Genomic DNA, 20788 nt, shown 5'->3' on the forward strand with positions numbered 1-20788 from the left:
CACTTCGACATACAGGATGACCCCTCCGTCAAAAATTTAAAAGCAGATTTTGAGGCATTACAACTAGCCCAACTCATATCAACTCTCACTCATGAGAAAGGGCATTCTTTGGACCTAATTTTTCTCACTGACCCTCTGGTTACTCTATCTAGAATAATCCCGGTCCCCTGGTCTGATCATTGTCCTATTCTCTTTAATCTTCCCAAACCTGCCGAACAGACCAAGGGAAGGACCCAGTTGATGGGCAATGCTAGATCCTAGGACTTGGGAAACCATCCTGAAGGATACAACTCCTAAGTTTGTAGGTAATCTAGAAGAGAATTATAAGCAATGGGAAAATTGGATCACCCAGTCACTAGATGTATGGATTTCTAAAACTAACTCCAGACCTAAAACACTTACAAAACAAGTCCCTTGGTACATAAATGACCTCTTTGCAATAAAAACACATTGCAAGAAATTAGAAAGAAACTGGAGAAAGGAATTTGACCATGCACTTAAATTAAAATATAAAAGTTCAAGCAGATCCTATCACAATGAAATAAAGAAATTGCAGACCAAATTCTATGAGGAAAAAAATCACTTGGGCTTTGAATTGCCCAAAAGACCTATTTAGAGTGGTTAAAACCCTATCCACTCCACATTAACACCATTCCCCAAGCCACAAAAGAAAGATGCAACAATATAGCATCCTTCTTCCATAAAATAGTGAGTGATATTTATGATCAATTCCAGATCAATCCCGAACCTGCGCTTGGGGAGGTAACTAAGGGAAGGGATTTGCCACCACCTCAAATTTTAGCATAATGACCTATGCTTGACAAAGACCGGTTTCTGGCTATCAGCCGTCTTCAGCCAGGATAAGACGGCTGATGGCCAGAAACTTGTCCTAGGATGCTTGATTCTGGTCCAGGAAAGACATGGCTTGGCAGTTCCGGCTGGACTGTTCCCATGAGGCACAGGGTCAAGGCTGATTTGCATATCTGAACTGAACTGGGGTGGTGTGGAGTGCAAAAAAACGATGTATTTATGCCCAAATCTCTATACTGGGGTGAATGTATGACATTGTTTTGCATTCTGTCCATCAACTGTTATTTTTGCAACTAACAAATAATCTTTTATCGGTCGCATAATCTGCAGATTTTAACACCCCAATGATTTTTTCTAGCTTAAACAGTCCAAAAGTTACTAAAAACGCTGTGACTCATGGTGCTGCATGGTTCAAAACCATTCGCAAAGGTTGACTGATTGCCTTTCTGTTGCTTATTGCTATATTTGTGTAGTGAACTGATACTAACGATTTGCACTCTATGTCCTGACCGTGTCAACAGGTGTAAACATTTCTATATATTAAGGTATTATTATCACAAAATGTGCCGCATTTTTTTGTATAACTTCCCCTTTCTTGCGCATGTTATATTCAACTTTGCCACATAATTAGGCCCTCCTTTACCACATAAAACCAGTGGCACTGCTTTTAAGGAATATTTACATTATTACTTAAAAAGGACTACTATCACTTCAGTTAATAATTCACTTTCTCAAAATAAAATATTCATGCATGTATAAATGCATAACAAAAACAAAACTAGACAATTGTGAAACCTAACAATTATGAAAAATTTGCGTTGGTTGAGAAATTCACACTCATGCATTGAGCTGAACTTTAGGGTTATGCACTCGGATTTACGTAAGGAAATAAATGTAACAATAGGTAGTTGATTGTCAAACTGAGCATTAATGCGATTGATTTATGAATAATAAATGCTCTCAAAAGCCCTACTCGAACATTCTCCTGAAGACGCAAAATCGTTCTCTCTAGATAATTAATGCTTCAACATGTTGTGCCTGTGATAAACTCGAAGAACGATTAGCATACTATAATCTAACAAAAAACTCCAGAATTATTCATGTGACTCTCCATTTTATCAGGCACCCCCATTTGTTTCTGCTATACATATTCCCTTCAGGTTAATAACCTGATATTTGAAATTAAGATCCGAGCAAAGGCTGCAAATGTTAGTCCCTCAAACCATAGACGCATTTGCCTCATCATAGTTTTGAGGCAACTAAGTTATTGGATATACAAAGCTCTCTACTGAATACGCATTGTATTGCAATGCACTTCTTCTTCTCGGGGGAACTAGTGAAGCCACTCAAGCTCAGAGTTCTTGAGACCCCCACTGGTGATTTGCCGCGCTCTACAAATCCGAGATTGTGTGTCCTTAGCTCTGGTTCCCAAACCTTTAAGCTTTCCTTACCCGAGCAAGATCTTCATGAAATGTGGGATCCCTGCATTGGGCTTACAGTGATATAATGACAGAAGACGTAGGTGCATATTTGTCATTTTTTCACATAGAGCAACAAGTCACCTTAATATACTGCATTGCGCAGCACTGTGTGATAGGGAAAGGGCAGGAATGAGCCATACTTAACATTGTATGGCACATTCTTGCCTTTTCGCACCGATTGCGAACAATGTGCTGCCTAGCGCCAATGCAGGCACTCTTGTACCATGGTTCAAGGGTGCCTGCATTGTTAGTAGGATTGTTTTTGTGCAGGAAGGGGCACCTTCCTGCACAAAAACAATCCCTCGAATCGTTGTCCTCTCTCAAACAGCCTGATTCATCATAGACCCGTTTTCATAAGGAATCGCTATTACAGACTCGCAAAACGGGATTCATGTAGGAATCGCAAAAAGAATTGCGATTCCTACACATTCCTTATTTGCGATTAGCAAATTGCTAATCGCAAATAAGGAATAACTCCCCATGCATTCCTATGGGCCAAAAGGCCCATAGGAATGAATGGGGAGTATTCCTTATTTGCGATTAGCAATTAGCTAATCGCAAATAAAATAGCGATTTAAAGGGTGCCAGGGGTGTCCAAAGGACACCCTGTAGCACCCCTTAAATGCAAATTGAAACAGGTGTTGCACACACACATGTCTAAAGGACATGTGTGTGTGCAACATGCAACTTAGAAAAATGCTTTTAAAAGCATTTTTCTACGTTTTCGCTATTTACCACGAGGTTTGACCTCGCGGTAAATAGGGAGCCGAAATTGGGAATTCGCAATTTTTAAATGGATGATGAATTGCATTTAAGGAATCTCAAATAGAGATTCCTTAAATGTAATTCCTTGCAAAATAGCGAAATCGCTATTACCAATTTTTGCATTTGGGATGATGAATCCCTAATGCAAAAATAGCGCTCGCAAAGGGCCAGATTCTCAGAATCTGGCCCTTTGCGAGCCGATTTCGGCTTGATGAATCAGGCTGTATGTGTACTGCAGCCTTTCATGACTTGATAAATTGCATCTCAAGGGTTATGTCGCTTTTTCACCCTGAGTGGTGCAAAAGCAATGCAACCCTTGCCAAGTATGGCCCTGAATATAATAATTCCTGAACAATTATGTGCAGATGATTCAAAGGGAGCACCGGTTATCAACAAATTAACATTATTTGTCCCCACAAAATAAGCATTCACCCACGTTGATGGATGTGCATGAAACTCAATACATCAGAAGTAGGTTAAACATGCCAAGTGTCTTTTACATTTTATGCAGTTCCGGAAATGGCATTAAAGTTAATGTCTAGTTAATACTCTGGAAAATGTCATAGTTTCCTTCAACAGTGCTAAAGTTGTCAGCATATCAACACTTTTTGGCACTGTCATTAAATGTGCCCTAATTCGCAGTCCCATGCATCTCAAAATATCAACTCATTTTACAAGTTTGCACGAAACATGCCTTATCAACATTAGACTAAAATGCTGCATTTTGGCGAGATTTCTGATACATTTTTCAAAGAATCTCATAGTTATTAGCATGTACAAGCAAATTATAAATTGAAAGCAATGTGCGCCCTGCTGTTAACTGTGTGGCCCTTGGCAGTATCTTTTCAACTGTCAAGATACCTCTCTAAAATGCAACTCTTGAAAAGCCAGCCTTATGCCTTTTTCAAAAGTCAATATTTCATTAGTACAATAAGAATTACAACAGAACAAGTAAAGGCAATCTGTGTAAATTCTATATGTATGACAGGTTGGATGCAGTTATGTTCATCAGTAATTTTTTGATGTAAGGGAGAGCGAACTTTCCTATGAGTTAAAATACAAAAATAGTCATTTCTGATCCTGTTAATATTCTTGATGTGTAAGATACTGTTGTGCCTTTCTGGGAGAATGAGGCTCAGAAACTTTTAAATAGTTCACAGTGTCTTCACTTTGCCTATTTAAATATATATATTTATTAATACCACTTTGCCCCTTCTCACTATGACTTTCTGAACAAACATTGTACAGTCTGCTGCAATTAGCATTTGTCAACACCATATATTTTGTCAATTGAATATATAGGTCACTCTCTGCTGAATCCAAAACTTTATTGACAATTCTCCTTCAGTCTACCTACAAGTAACCTTGATATGGTTAAACCTTAACCCTAATCTTTCTCTTTAAATGAGTGCTGGACAATATGTTTTGTGAAATGTTACACTTATTTCTCTTTAAATGAATGTTGGGGAATACGTTTTGCAATACATTAAAATTCGCTTGCCTTGTTTAGGCGATTAATGTTACATATTTTTTCACCATCACTATTTACTGATGTATTTGCTAATAAATTGTCACTACCAAGTCCCATGGTCTTATCTTCTTCACACATTTCTAGCTTCATCATTTTAGTCACAGTTAAAATCTTGTAATATGACTTAACCTTAACAAGGAATTAATCCTTTAGCACAATGTTGGTCAACATGTGGAATCTTGGCACATTCCACATAGTGAGCAGCATTAAGCAGCGTCCATTGCTCATCCACAGCAATCCTACTGAGGAATCAAGGGGGTTTCACTGAAATGTATCTTAGGTTTCATGAATATGGGACATTGATCATGCCTGAGAGATGCCAGAGGTTACTAAAATTGTTAACTACTCCTGGGGCTACCTGCACCAAGACATTTATCAGTTTATGTAAAAAAATGTTGTGACTCATGGCAATTGTCCCTACTCTTTTTGCCCATTTCTCCTATCACACTAGCCTCCGATTTCCCAGTCCTGTCACTTTCACCATCACCACTGACTGGTACTAGTATGCAGCCATTCTGTACAACAGTATTCACACAGCCATCTGCCATGCAGAGAAATAAAAGAAATACCCCTTAGAAATGGAACACCAATACAATAAACAAACTAATGCTGCACTGAAGGCAGTTTAGACTAAATAACACTTATACAATATCAAGTGTACATACATTACCCCTGTTATGCTAAGTTATGTTTATTTGTAAAGCGCACCATCACCTCAAGACTCGAGGCTCGAGACTGGCTGAAACTGTCAACTGGCGAGTGGGCTCGTGAACTCCAAGCCACAATCCCTCTAATTACTACAGACCCTATAGAAGAAAATGACACCTTTAACAGCTGGATTACTCAGTCACTGGACACTATTCTTCCAATAGTAAAATCTCGCACCAAAAGGTCTAGGGCGTCAGCCCCTTGGTACACTATAGAGCTTAGGGAGATTAAACGTAAGTGTAAAAGGCTCGAGAGGAAATGGCGTCTGGGATATACAGACCCCGACAAAATAGCATATAGAAACTCCATCAGGAACTATAAGCTTCAGATCAAAAAAGCTCAATCCCAGCATTACACACAAAAGATCAATGATGCTAGGTCCAACTCGAGAGAAATATATAGAATAGTAAAAAATCTTACTGCACTTCCCCAGCCTCCAATAAATAGTGAGGATTTACAAACTCGCTGTAACGAGATGGCAGATTACTTCTTTAACAAAATAGATCGTATCTACTCTGCTTTCCCAGCTATTCACTCACAGAATCAGGCAGCTATTGTTGGCCTTTCCAACTATGGGGCAGCAGAAAATAAATCTCCAACTTTGGAGAATTTCCCATTACTACAGCAGGACTTATTAGCTATCCTAATGACCCAGGTAAAATCGGGCTCCCCCAGCGACTCGGCCCCTCCCAGATTTTTAAGGACCGTTAGTCAGACCATCTTACCGGTCATGCTAAGGGTACTCAATGCCTCTATCTCCACCAATATAGTTCCCCCTAAGTGGAAAGAAGCCAGGGTCAAAGCACTTGCTAAGAAACCGAATATGAGTGTCACCAATCTTAGCAATTATCGCCCAATCTCCTTGCTCCCCTGGGCCAGCAAGCTACTGGAAAAATACATCAATGGCCTTCTGACCAAATTCCTAGAGGAAAATATTCTCCTTGATCCCTCGCAGACCGGCTTCCGCCCCAAGCATGGGACGGAGTCGGCTCTTTTGGCGGTCCTGGAGGAAACTAGGGGCGTCTTGGATCGGGGAGGATCGGTGGCAGTGGTCCTCCTCGATCTCAGTGCCGATTTTGGCACTGTAAATCACACCATCTTGTTGCAGCGCCTCGGGGAAATTGGGATTCAAGGAGGAGCGTTGGAGTGGATCTGCTCATTCCTATCCAGCAGGCAATTCCAGGTCTTTGAGGGAGCAACCATCTCTACAAGCAAGCCCTTGGACTGTGGAGTTCCGCAGGGCTCCTCATTAAGCCCGACGTTGTTTAACGTCTATATGAGACCGCTGGCTGGGGTCGTCCTTCCGTATGGTATTAAGATCGTTACCTACGCGGACGATACCCAGCTGGTAGTCTCCCTCACGCGGGCTTGAGACCCTGTAGGGTCAGTGGACCTGGCCGGATGTCTGAGCGAGATTATTCGATGGATGACCATGTCTTGTCTCAAACTTAATGGGGACAAGACAGAGGTCATGATGCTGGGACATCTGAGGTAATATGAATTTTTATGGTCAATTGTGTCCCCTATCGTAGACCCCAACGGCTCCATGTACATGCTTCAAGTACATGTATGTTCCCTCCACTTCCAGCTATGAAGACGCAAATACATTTGCGTCCAACGTTAACATGTCCTCTTTCAGATCCACCATGAATGGGTCGGATATTCCGTTCCTAAGTGTGCCTTGCCAACGTCTTTATATGGTGCACTTTCATGTTTTACTAGCTCTGGCGAGTTAGGCCCTGATTCCTGCCATCGAGCCCTTTCTGCCTTCTGTCTCTGAAAGCTGCAGTCTGCTGCTTCCTGACCCTTGACTTACTCCCTGCGCGGCGAGCGGTGCCTGGCTCGGCCTGCTTGCCTGCCAAGACTGTATTCAGCCTTCAAGTTATCTGCTCCGCTCCTCGAAAATACATTCCTGTCTAGTAGTTTAGGAAAACATTCTTCCCAGCTGCAGAGCAAAGGGCCCGGCCTCTCTGTCTCCGTGCAAGTAATTCCCTGCTCCTGTTACCATGGTACGCCCATGGCCCCCTTGCTTTACACGTAGACACGTAGTCACATATGCACGCACTAGCAGTCAGTATAGAATAGCCTCTGCCCGAGAGACCTTTCCTTCCAGATAATACAGTTCCTCAAACACAAGATATTAGATATGATTTGGGATTAGGTTGTTCTGACACCCCAGACTTCTGTCTCCTCATGAAGGGCTAAATGTCAAGTCCCCTTCACCCTCCAGTTCCACGTCAATCACACGTCATGCTGCTGCGCGCGCATCCCTGCCATGTATTTCTGCTGACACTGCAGGATTCTTCTATGGATCCACCCACCTGTGATACGTTTCATGTGACGTTGTCTAGCACACACCTCCGTGTACGCCCTCATGCACGCCTTCTGTTACGTACATGTTTTCTTATCTCGTTTCTCTCAGCTGTTACGCCTTCTGCATCTGTCACTATTGTAATGCATTGACTATATATATGACGTTCTGTTAATAAAGCATTGTACATGTCCATGTCCATTCCCTTCCTGAACCCTTGTGGTGATGGAACATGATACCTGGTTCGAACCAATTCCTTTTTAAGGAATAAAACCCCTTTTAAAACCTCAGATACCACGGATTCTACCTCTTCTTTTTGACTGAGTTATTCTTATTGAACTTTACCGCATAAATTAAGTATAGGTAATTTAAATTTACCACATAATTGGCGCCCGAACAGGGACCCCTCCCCCACCTTACGCGCCGGCGGTGCGTTGCAGGCCCGGTCCCCTGCCACAGCCGGACGGACAACTACGCGTACCCCCAGGATTTCCTGTATCTCCCTCAGGCCAACGGAGGTGACTGAGGCTGCGATCGACACCCAGACGAGGCGGTGAGGAGTGCGGAGGATCCCGACCAGAACCTAGCTGAGAGAGCAAAGTCCGAGGTATTCGGAGGCCCACCGGTTCCGAAGTTCCGAAGTGCCTACGTCACGAGTCGAGTCGAGTCCAGTCCGGTCCAGTCCAGTGTCGAGTTTCCGAGGCCTTCCGTTCCGTGCTTCCCGGTGAGTACTGTTGCTGGGGACGCATCTAGACGGGTGCATTAAATTGTGTCCGGTCAAGACGGGTTTGGGTACACAGACCCAGTCTGCACTGTTTTAGCGGTGTATCTGTACTGTTTAGCAGTATATCCGGTCTACACTGTTTTAGCGGTGTATCTGTACTGTTTAGCAGTATATCGAGTATGCAGGTAGCTAGTTTTATTCTGGTTATTGTTGTTCGTTTTCAAAATGTTTAAATGTGTTTTAATGTTGTGGTATGAGTGATTGTTCGATCTTCAGTATTGTGTTTATTGTATTAATGCTGTTCAAGTTCGAGTAAGTATCAAGTAGCAAGGTTCAAGATGCCTTTATTTTCCAAACTAAGACAGATAGGAACTAGAAAAGGGATACTAGAGGAAGCTGTTCCCATCCCACCCAGGGACACTCCAGGGTACTTTATGTACCACAAACACGGCCTAGATGCTGTATTATATCTCGATTTGTGGGTGGATTACACCAAAGATTTAGCAGAGAATCAGAGATGGCCCGCCGCTGGGACATGGGATGCCGATTGCATCATGAGAGTAGAAGAAGCATTATGGAAAAAGAAAGCCAGACAGTCACAGAAAGATGCCATTGAATTATGGCGTAAAGAATCACACAGACGGACAGAGAAAGCACTCGGAAAAGCAGAGAAAAGTAGAGAGGATTCAGACAAAGCCAGAGAAAACGTATTAGTTGAGGAAGGTATACGAGTAAAAGCAGAACAAGTAGACAGACAACGAAACACTCTTATGAATGGTATGTATCCTCTTCCGGCCGAGGGTTTACCTAAGGCCACCCCGGAAGTACCAAAAGATCTGACACCTCCATTGCTTCCGACTAAATTACGCCACAAGACCCCAAAGGACATTTTTCTTTCTTCCTATTTAGACTATGTAGCCCCCGAATATGTTAATATTCCGCCGCCAGGCACACCACCTGCTGACGGCACTCCACCCCGAGATAATCTACAACCACTTCCCCAACAACAAACTCCTCCTCCCGTTCCACATCCTCCGCCTGTTCCCCCACCCCTCCCTGCACCTATTCTCCCTACCATTAACCCACTAAATCCTTTTGGATCTGGCACCTCAGGAGGTGCGGCAGGAGGTTTTCAAACACCGCCACAAACACATCGATTGACTTATAGGGATTTAGCACAACAACGTACACCTCAAACAGCGAGTTACGACATACTTAAGGAGCCTCTTACAGACTGTAGATATGATCCAGTACCCGGTAAAGACGACAGAATGATGCTATCATCAGTACGTCTACGACGAGTTGCAAACTATTTAATGTTACTACCAGGAATGATTGATCATCTAGACAGAATATATCTTTTTGTTCAAACGGGGCAAGGCCCTGAAAGTATTGGCGAGGCCATGGCACATCAGAAGGTTGACACTCAAAGAATGATATTACGTTTCTTCATAAACTGCTTGATAAGAGACCAAGATAGGCCTGGTGTAGACCAGGAAGAAATGAAAGCACTTAACAAATGGGGTCAGAATATAGCAGACGGAAAACATGATAAACAGAGTTGTATAGAAAATATGTACCGAAGGATCCGAAAAGCAGTAGAACAAATACATGAAAGAAGACAGCCTGAAAGAGAAATAGATACAGACAAAAATGAATCCTCGGAGGAGGAGGAACAACCAGAAACGACAACAGGAGCATTGCAATTACCAGCTAGAGAAACGATAGCATATGTAGGTAAGGGAAGACCCTTTAATAATTCAAAACGTCCGGTACGTCCAGAAAGTAAGAGACTTTTTCAAGCTGCCATGTCAAACCCGAAGACGCCAGAACACCTATTTCAGGCTACCGATAAAATACTTCAAGAACGAATGGGGTACCATGTACTCGATTCCATGGATGAACAAGAATTAGCCAGGTCAGCAGTACAATGGGCTGACAGTTCTGATAAATATAGTGATGACGCATTAGCACAAACGTTTTTGAATCTTTCTCCAGATGAACAGCGTTTAGCTGGTATGTACATGATACAACACCTCCTTATATTGTATAAAAGCCAACATTCTGATCCTGGTCCCCTACCTGATATATTAATAGAACTACTCATGAACAAATGGAGAGGCCTAGGTACCGATTTAATTAAAGTAATTCTAGAACATCGACACAGGTATAATGCTTTTCTGAATACACAGTTTGTTCCAGCTCCACCCGTTGAAAGAAAAACGTATTACATAGACAGACAGAATCCCTTACGAGAGGTGCACCCAGTCAGGAATGATGATAATACCTTTAGACGCGTGTTTGTGTACACGCCCATAACAAAGATGGAACTATTAGAAATGAAGAAATTAGTGCCCAGTCATGACAAAGATCCAGCAGGTTTTCATCGTGAAATAAAAGACATGTTACTCATGGGTGATTATACCTATCCTGACATTATGAAAATATTAAAAGTATTATTGCCTGCCGGTATTTACGAGAAACTGAAAGAAAAGGAATGGGAGGTGGGAGAGCAAAAGATAGATTGGGCTGCATTAGAAAACGAAGAAAACACTCGAACTCCAGGCCTAGGGCTTGGGGACAAAACTAAAGCATTACCAGGATTGTTAGTACAAGAATTGCCACGATTATTAGCAACGAAAAAGGAAGACTGGGGTGCAATCTCAGCCTGCAAACAGAAACCCGATGAAGACACTGGTGATTTTTATTCCCGATTTGAGAAATGTTTTGGTATTAATAGTGGCCTGAAAGCAAGTAGCGAGTCATATCCACATCTTTTTGTAACAAAATTAGTCGAGAATTCCCTGCCCCAGGTTAAGAACAGAGTACTGAAAGTCGAGAGCACATGGCAAGCTAATACCCCTTCACAAATGTTACAAATGTTACAGTACCACCAGAACAGAATTAGAGAAGAACATGATCACGAACAAAGACGTATGAAAGACACGAAAATGAAAATGTTAGTCGCTCAGTCAGTTCCAGCTGACGGTCAGAAAAAGGGTATGACAAAGTCCAATAATTCAGCGGCTCCTGTTAAAGGGATATGCAACTATTGTAAACAGCCAGGTCACTATATAAACGATTGTGCAGTTTTGAAACACAATATAGCTACAGGTAAAACTAAAGAAAGACCGCGTCCTCCTAGACAGGACCAGGTCCAACAACAAGTACCACAGAATATCCAGCCTATGCAAGCTTCACAACAGACAGTACAGACCGTAGCAGTTCCACAGCCACAACCCATTGCCGCAACACAACATGCAACGCAACAGATGTACCAGTATGCACAAAATGACTATCCCGATTATCAGCGATACACATGAAACAGCCTAGAGAGGGAAGTTGGCTTGCCTCTTATTGAGGTTCCTGTAGATCAAGAGGGTCCTTATGTACATAGTCAAGTATTAGGGAAAGACAGAAAGTTTTTAATTGATACAGGGGCAAGCAGGACAACTATAAGTCACGACGAGGTTCCAGGGGCACCCCTCTCAGGCTCACAGAATGTTTCCCTTGGATTTTCAGGAAAGCCTATTGTTAATGAAGTATCGCAACCACTTCCCCTTGCAGTTGGTCCATTGACACGTACTACAGATTTATTACTAACGAAATCATGTCCAGAAAACTTGTTAGGTATAAAGACACTGAAAGCTCTAGGAGCTGTTATTTGCTGTTCTCCGGAAGGAGTAAGACTGTTTTTACGTGACTTTAAGGGTCACTATGTGTTGAGAGATATTGATCCCAGATTACAGAATGTTCCTGCACATTTATGGGCACAAGGCCCCACTGATGTAGGTTGTATGCACATTACACCATATCGAGTCACACTCAGACCAGGAGTAGTCTTACCACGAATCCCACAATACAAGTTACCTCCAGATGCTGTAGCGGCTTTACTGAAAATCATTGACGAGCTCATTGCACAAGGAGTGGTTGTAGAAACCGACTCGAATCTATGTTACTCCCCCATCATTCCAATTCTTAAACGTACTGATCCAAATGCACCTCCTGTTTATCGATTAGTTATCGATTTGCGCGAATTGAATAAATGCATTGTACCACAATATCCTGTGGTTCCAGACATCTCGTCTTTATTGACTGCCATTGATTCCGAAGCAACGTTCTTTACTGTAATTGATCTGAAGAACGCCTTCTTTAGTGTCCCAATTGATTCGGAAAGCCAATACCTTTTCGGATTCTGTTTAAATGGACGAAGCTTCAAATTTGCACGCGCACCTCAAGGATTCACAGAAAGCCCCAGCATCTATAGCCAAGCACTGAAAAGACAACTAGACAGTATACACATGCCTGACAACACTGCCCTGTTACAGTATGTCGATGATCTATTGATCACCGCCCGCAGCGAACCTGAATGTGAGCAAGCGTCACTGACGGTTTTGCATTTCCTGGCTGACAAGGGACACAAGGTGTCCCCTTCGAAGCTGCAATTCTGTGTTCAGCAAATTGTTTACCTTGGGCACTTGCTGTCCAAAGGGGGGAGACAGCTAACACCTGACCGCATTCAGTTAATTGTAAACATGTCACAGCCCAAGACCCAAAAGGAGGTACGAGCTTTTATAGGCCTCACTTCTTACTGTAGACAATGGATTCCTCAGTATGCATTTCTAGCAAAGCCACTCATACAGTTGACAACACAGGAGGCAGCGACATCGACTGCCCTCCCTTGGACTCAGGAACACACACAAGCTTTTGACGACTTAAAGAAAGCCTTATGTCAAGCACCAGTTTTAGCGACACCATGTTACAGCAAGCCTTTTACGCTTTTCGTCACAGAACGTGAAGGTACCGCATTGTCAGTACTCACTCAGGATCAAGCAGGTTCACACAAACCGTGTGCTTACTTTTCTAGTACATTGGATCCAGTAGCCCAGGCTCTGCCTGCGTGCTTGAAATCAGTAGCAGCAACAGCTCTAGCAATCAGACAAAGTGATTCCATAGTGTTAGGACATCAATTGACAGTACAAGTTCCACATTCCGTGGAAGTTCTTTTAAACCGAACACAGACCCAGCACTTGACGATAGCACGATTGACAGGTTATGAATTGACATTGTTTCAGCCACACATAGAAATCAGACGTTGAAACACATTGAACCCTGCTACACTTTTGCCATTAAGTGAGACAGACCCATTGGCACATGATTGTATTGAAGTCATTACCATTACGACGAAACCCAGACAAGACTTAACAGACACCGCATTACTAGATCCAGACATGACACTTTACGTGGATGGTTCATGCATGAGAACAAGTACAGGAGAATTAGTGGCCGCCTACGCAGTCACGACAGAAACTGAAGTCATAGAAACAAATTGTATTGACACCCTGTCGGCTCAAGCAGCAAAGCTCATCGCTCTGACTCAAGCCTGTATTCAAGCCAAGAACAAGAGAGTTAACATATACACAGATTCACGTTATGCATTCGGAGTTGTACACGACTTCGGTGTGTTATGGCGAGAAAGAGTTTTTTTGACTTCCCACGGTGCCAAAATTCAGCACGGTCCCCTCATTCAAGCTCTGTTAGACGCAATACATCTGCCTACAGCGATATCCATCATGAAGTGCAAGGCACATACGAAAGTCACAGATATAATTTCCCAGGGTAACGACCTGGCAGACCGAACAGCCAAGCATACAGCTCAAACTCAGACTCACGCAACTGATCTGACAAAGACAATAGTCCAGACACCGACACATTGCATGACAGTTAAGGATCCCGCCCTAGATGTAATTGATATACAGACACATGCTACACCAGACGAAATCAAGAAATGGACTGAACTAGGAGGGGTCCAGACAGAACAGGGATGGATGACGAAGGGAAAATCTACATGGTTTCTCCCTGACTCTATGGTCCAAGTTATCATTAACACAGTACACAGTCCTGCACATTTAGGAGAAAAAGCCATGTTAGACAGTATTCAAAACCTATGGTTCAATAAACATTTACGAGCAGCAGCCAAACAGAAAGTGCGTACTTGCATGATTTGTTGTCAGTTCAACCCAGGTAAAAGCATTCCCGTAGAGCAAGGTGGATTTCATCCTCCCGATCACCCTTTTGAAGTCCTCCAGATGGATTATATCCAGATGGAACGTTGTCGAGGATTCAAATATGTCCTCGTAGTTGTATGTGCACTCTCCCGTTGGACAGAAGCATATCCAGTCCCAGATTACACTGCTCCGACCACTGCCAAGCAGCTGGTTCGTGAATTCTTCCCCAGATATGGTTTGCCCCGCATCGTATACTCCGATAACGGTCAGCCATTCTCGTCCGAGCTAATGAAGCAGGTATCTCTCCTGCTCGGCTACCAATGGAAGTTCCACTGTGTCCGACATCCCGAGGCAGCAGGCCTCGTGGAACGTCATAACCAGACTCTGAAAATTCGCCTTGCCAAGATCTGTAGAGAGAAAGGAGTCGACTGGATAGTAGCTTTGCCAGTCGCACTCTTTTACATGAGAATGGTTGCACACTCCAGAACAGGGCTATCCCCGTACGAGGTGGTCTTTGGTAGGCCACCGAATATGTGGGGGACGCCTCTGCCTCGCAAAATTACCGATGTTGACTGTAATATGCTGACAGATTACCTTGCTTCTTTGATGTCTGCACTACAATCATGTCGTTCACAGGTTGCTGCAGCCTTTCCCGACAACACCGAGGTGAAGCCGCATGAAGTGGTTCCGGGAGACCTCGTTTTTATCAGGAACTTCGACAGGAGAAGTCCGCTGGAGCCCCGCTGGCAAGCACCGAGACTAGTACTTTTGACCACAAGGACAGCGATAAAAGTCGAGGGCCGCAAGGGCTGGCTTCATTCGAGTCATAAAAAAAAATTGTCATGGACTAACGCCAGACCTAGCCTCCCAGCCCGGCCCTCCTCCACAGACTGACTCAAAACTCCCCTTGGTCGAGAAAACTTCTTCTCAAGAATATAAACTGAAATTAAGGTCTAGCAAGTCAGACAGTTTAATTGTTTAAGTCCTCCCCTAGGTGAATCGGTTAGACGAGTTTCTGACATGTATCCCCTAGACCCCAACAGAGAGAGAGATAGACAGAAACAACTCAAGAAACGTGAATATTGTAAATCTCTTCGCAGCCACTGCATCGTGACACTATTGATTATGTTTTTCCTAAGTCTTTTGATTATTGCTGCAAGTGTACTGTTACATATGTATTACCCTATTTTCAAGCGTGCACATTCTCCCTTCAATGTCACTGCCGAGCACTCTTTCAGTGAACTGCCCCCGCATGAATTATCTTACCGACTTGCGCTGCGCAACAACACATTTATTAGTATGTTACATCATTCCCATCAGACCAGCAATGCTACCAATTGTTGGATATGTGGCCGACTCCCTCTCTATCAGAAATACAAGGGAGTTCTGCCCCTCTTCCCGTACCCGTTTACACACAATGGTTCCTGTGGTGCATGGTTTAGTTTAATGAACTCTCTGGATTCCAATTCCGTAGTTTACCAGGGCAACTGGGTATGGGGAAATCTGAACACAGTTCTGCATAAAGTATGTTTCCCTGACAAGGAGGGTCTACCAAAAAGGACGGGGACTGATCTAGAAAATGAAGTATATGGATTAGGTAACTTTACTCTTAACCTCATGAATCTGAATGTTGAATCCGAAGCCGAACCAGTCTTGCCCGCTATGTCCGTACTACCAGTCAAAGGTGAATTATGTGTCAGAAAGAATGGTTCAGTACATCTGGGTCATAGTAAATGTACTACTGTGATCGAATTCAGTGATAAGGGCAAGTCTACATTTAAAGCTTCACGTCATTCTTACTTCATTTGTGGTCATACCGCATATATACGCTTACCTCTAGATTGGGATGGCACCTGTTACATTGCATTCCTTCTGCCACCTGTTTTCCTAGCCCCTCCTGATTACCATAGGGACCCCCATCTAGTACACAATAGATCACAGAGAGATCTCCCGATTGTCGACTACACTGAAACGGCATGGGAACAATATACAGGCTTCAATAAAGGTTTCTTTCCCTACTTAGGTGCTGTCTTTAATAGCAAACTGATACGAAAATTAACCAGAACCCTTGAAGCAGTAGTGAATGAAACTACTTCCGCCCTAGGTAACTTAACAGAGGAGCAGTCTGCTATGCGGATTGTTGTTCTTCAAAATCGTCTCGTCCTTGACGTCATCCTGGCCGATAGGGGCGGAGCCTGTAGAGTCATCGGATCGAGCTGCTGTGTTTTCATTCCAGAAAACGCGCCATCAGTATATAGAGCCCTAACTCGTCTTCACAAGATTGCAAGTCAGATACACCAGAATCCAGCCACCTGGACTTGGTCCGGTTGGTTCTGGAGCGTGTTGTCAGCCTGGGGATGGACGGTCCTATCCTTCCTAGGTATTGCCCTTCTCATAGTATTCAGTTGCTGCCTATGTCTGCAATGTGGGCCAGCAATTTGCGGCCTGTGCGCCACATCATGTATTCCTCATTCAAGTCCTCATTCAAAACGCTGTAAGAAGAAAGAAGAGCAAATGATGTTACATGAACAGATTGATAGATTAATGAGGATTGATATATCATGAAGGGTCCGTAGGGGACAAGGAGGGAATGAGGTAATATGAATTTTTATGGTCAATTGTGTCCCCTATCGTAGACCCCAACGGCTCCATGTACATGCTTCAAGTACATGTATGTTCCCTCCACTTCCAGCTATGAAGACGCAAATACATTTGCGTCCAACGTTAACATGTCCTCTTTCAGATCCACCATGAATGGGTCGGATATTCCGTTCCTAAGTGTGCCTTGCCAACGTCTTTATATGGTGCTCTTTCATGTTTTACTAGCTCTGGCGAGTTAGGCCCTGATTCCTGCCATCGAGCCCTTTCTGCCTTCTGTCTCTGAAAGCTGCAGTCTGCTGCTTCCTGACCCTTGACGTACTCCCTGCGCGGCGAGCGGTGCCTGGCTCGGCCTGCTTGCCTGCCAAGACTGTATTCAGCCTTCAAGTTATCTGCTCCGCTCCTCGAAAATACATTCCTGTCTAGTAGTTTAGGAAAACATCCTTCCCAGCTGCAGAGCAAAGGGCCCGGCCTCTCTGTCTCCGTGCAAGTAATTCCCTGCTCCTGTTACCATGGTAGGCCCATGGCCCCCTTGCTTTACACGTAGACACGTAGTCACATATGCACGCACTAGCAGTCAGTATAGAATAGCCTCTGCCCAAGAGACCTTTCCTTCCAGATAATACAGTTCCTCAAACACAAGATATTAGATATGATTTGGGATTAGGTTGTTCTGACACCCCAGACTTCTGTCTCCTCATGTAGGGCTAAATGTCAAGTCCCCTTCACCCTCCAGTTCCACGTCAATCACACGTCATGCTGCTGCGCGCGCATCCCTGCCATGTATTTCTGCTGACACTGCAGGATTCTTCTATGGATCCACCCACCTGTGATACGTTTCATGCGACGTTGTCTAGCACACACCTCCGTGTACGCCCTCATGCACGCCTTCTGTTACGTACATGTTTTCTTATCTCGTTTCTCTCAGCTGTTACGCCTTCTGCATCTGTCACTATTGTAATGCATTGACTATATATATGATGTTCTGTTAATAAAGCATTGTACATGTCCATGTCCATTCCCTTCCTGAACCCTTGTGGTGATGGAACATGATACCTGGTTCGAACCAATTCCTTTTTAAGGAATAAAACCCCTTTTAAAACCTCAGATACCACGGATTCTGCCTCTTCTTTTTGACTGAGTTATTCTTATTGAACTTTACCGCATAAATTAAGTATAGGTAATTTAAGTTTACCACACATCAAGCACCATCCACGATCAATCAGATCTGGCCAGCATGCTTGGGTACCCCCCCAGTCCCCAGGGATGCCATCAAGAGCCTGCGAGTCTGGTTGGACAAGTCCCTGACGTTTAACCATCAGCCCGTTGTATTATCTGCCACCTGTTTTGGCCTCATCAGAGTATTGAAGAAGATTCTCCCATTACTACCGTTTGAGGCCAGACAAATCGTGGTCCAGGGACTGATACTTGCCAAGCTGGACTTTGGAAATGCGCTCTACATTGGGACCCCTGACTCCACACTAAAAAAGTTGCAGGTAATTCAGAACTGTGCGGCCCGAACCCTGCTCCAGCTTCCCCGCAGGACCTCCGTGAAGGCCGGACTGAAAAAATTACATTGGCTCCCGGTGAAAGACAGGATTAGCTTCAAATCCCTTTGTGTTGCCCATCAATCTTTCTGGGAAACTTGGCCACTAATTAGTCGCCCTTTAATCATTCCCTATCTTCCCAGCAGACAACTTCGATCCACCAATGCCTTACTGGCTGTTGTGCCAAAGGTCAAAAGATCTAGATCAGGAGGTCGCTCCTTCTCCTTGAACGCGGCCAAATTGTGGAACAGTCTACCTTTTCACCTCAGGTCCAACTCGGACCTCACCTCTTTTAGGAAAAATTTAAAAACTTTCCTGTTCAACAAATAAGTTGCTCCCCCTGTACTCAGCCCCATGGGCAACACCTGTTAGTTCTCAGCGCTGGGACGCCTCCGGGCAGCTATTCTGCGCTTTATAAAACCCATTTTCATTTCATTATAAACCATTTTCATTTCATGTATCCTGGTGCTGAGCAGGGGTGTGCTTGCCTGGCCCTGGTATGGTAGGTTGGTTAATTGAAAAGCCAGGTCTTCAGCTTCTTGCAGAATTTAAGAAGAGAGGAAGGTGCTCTGATGTGGAGATGAACCTATTTGCACCGTTTAGGAGCGATGAAAGAGAACACTCATCCTCCTGATCTGTTTTTGTGTTTGCATAGGATGGTTGCTAGTAGTAGTTCTGTGGAAGTGTCTAAATGGTTGGTAAAAGGAGATGCAACTGCTCAGGTAGGTCGGCCCTATGATATATAGTGCCTTGAATGTGTGTGTGAGGGGTTTGAAATAAACATGTTTGTGTATTGGGAGTGCCTTGAGGTGTGGTCTGATGTCAGTTTCTGTGTGGGAGGTTGACGATGTTTCTAGCTTTCGAGTTCTAGATGGTCTGTATTCTGTGTTCTTATAGTGAGTTGATTGGTGATCCTGGCACAGAAGGTGTCTCCAGCTAGCCATTGGAAACATACAATATGAATTTGTTCTCAATAACAATTTATTTCTTTTGTCAAGAACAAATGTATCTTCAAAAGAGTGAAAAAAGGTTTGGAGGTCTAGATTCACCCCACTGCACAAAAATGTGTTCATGGGTTGTTTTGGTAAAGCGGAGACAATTGTATTCTGGGAAACATTCCACAGTTAATGGAATACCATAGGTATCTTAACCATAATGTTTGTAATGTTAAATTATCGTTATAATATAATTAAACAACTATTGTGTTGTAAGTTATTGAGCATTTTTGACAAAATAAAGACTGCAAACTTAGATCCATAGAAAACCAACTGCATGTCACAGATTCCTTCATGCTGACCCCAATCACCTGCGTAATCAAATTACTAAAATTCAATATGGAGAATTACTTAGAACTTAACTGTATTGTAGAAGTACTATTCTGAATGAAAAATGGAGCAATTATTGAGATTTATACAATATTTTCTTTGGAAAGTAGGAAACCTTCTAGTATTCAAATCACAAATTAGCATTTATTCAAGTTAAATCCTGACTTCAAGAAAATAATTTCTCCAAAACCCAAAATAACCTTTAGAGAAGCGAGTTTCTTAGTCAATTGAAGTACTTACATTGGATAGATGGACTGAGGCATTTTGTTCTTATACGAACAGCAGCAAATGTTGCTGACGGTAAGTGTGATGGACTTTTAGATAAATATGTTGCCTATGTAGTTGTTGCTTGATATGGATTGACTGATTTGAATTGTACCAGTTGGGGAGATGCCATAAACTTATCAAGGGTATATAAGGCCCAAATTGTAAGATTTTTTTCATGTAAGGTATATTAAATGGGATGTCAATATTGGAACTGCTAGGTATGACGTTGTCTATTAAGTTTCCTTTTAACAATTTTAGGGTGAAATTCATACACTAGATATATATTCACAGCATTAGATCAATATAATTTGGAATGAGGTTGATTATTTTTAATCTTCACCTTGATGGTTCAATCTGGGGTATGTGGTGCATTGATATGGTTACATATGCTCTAATTAAAATCCACTTTTAATGATGACAAGTTCAGATTTTTGGACTTCAGCTTTAGTGTATTACTTACTCTTTTTACAGGTTAAGTTCACCTGCACTACTTTATCATTGCATCATAAATCAGCAAAGATATGTTTTGAAGGTGATTAGGGTTTTCATTCCAATTGCTATTTCAGTTACTCCATCACTGTACAGATTTGATTTATACTTCTCAGACTGAAATCAGCTGGTTCATTTACTTGAAAAGCCTATAAAAGCAGACTTATGTTTTTATTTGTTTTTTGCTTTTTCAACCAATACAAAGACATATCACACCAGGCATG

Source organism: Lissotriton vulgaris, chromosome 6 (assembly GCF_964263255.1).
Source record: "Lissotriton vulgaris chromosome 6, aLisVul1.2, whole genome shotgun sequence".
NCBI lineage: Eukaryota > Metazoa > Chordata > Amphibia > Caudata > Salamandridae > Lissotriton > Lissotriton vulgaris.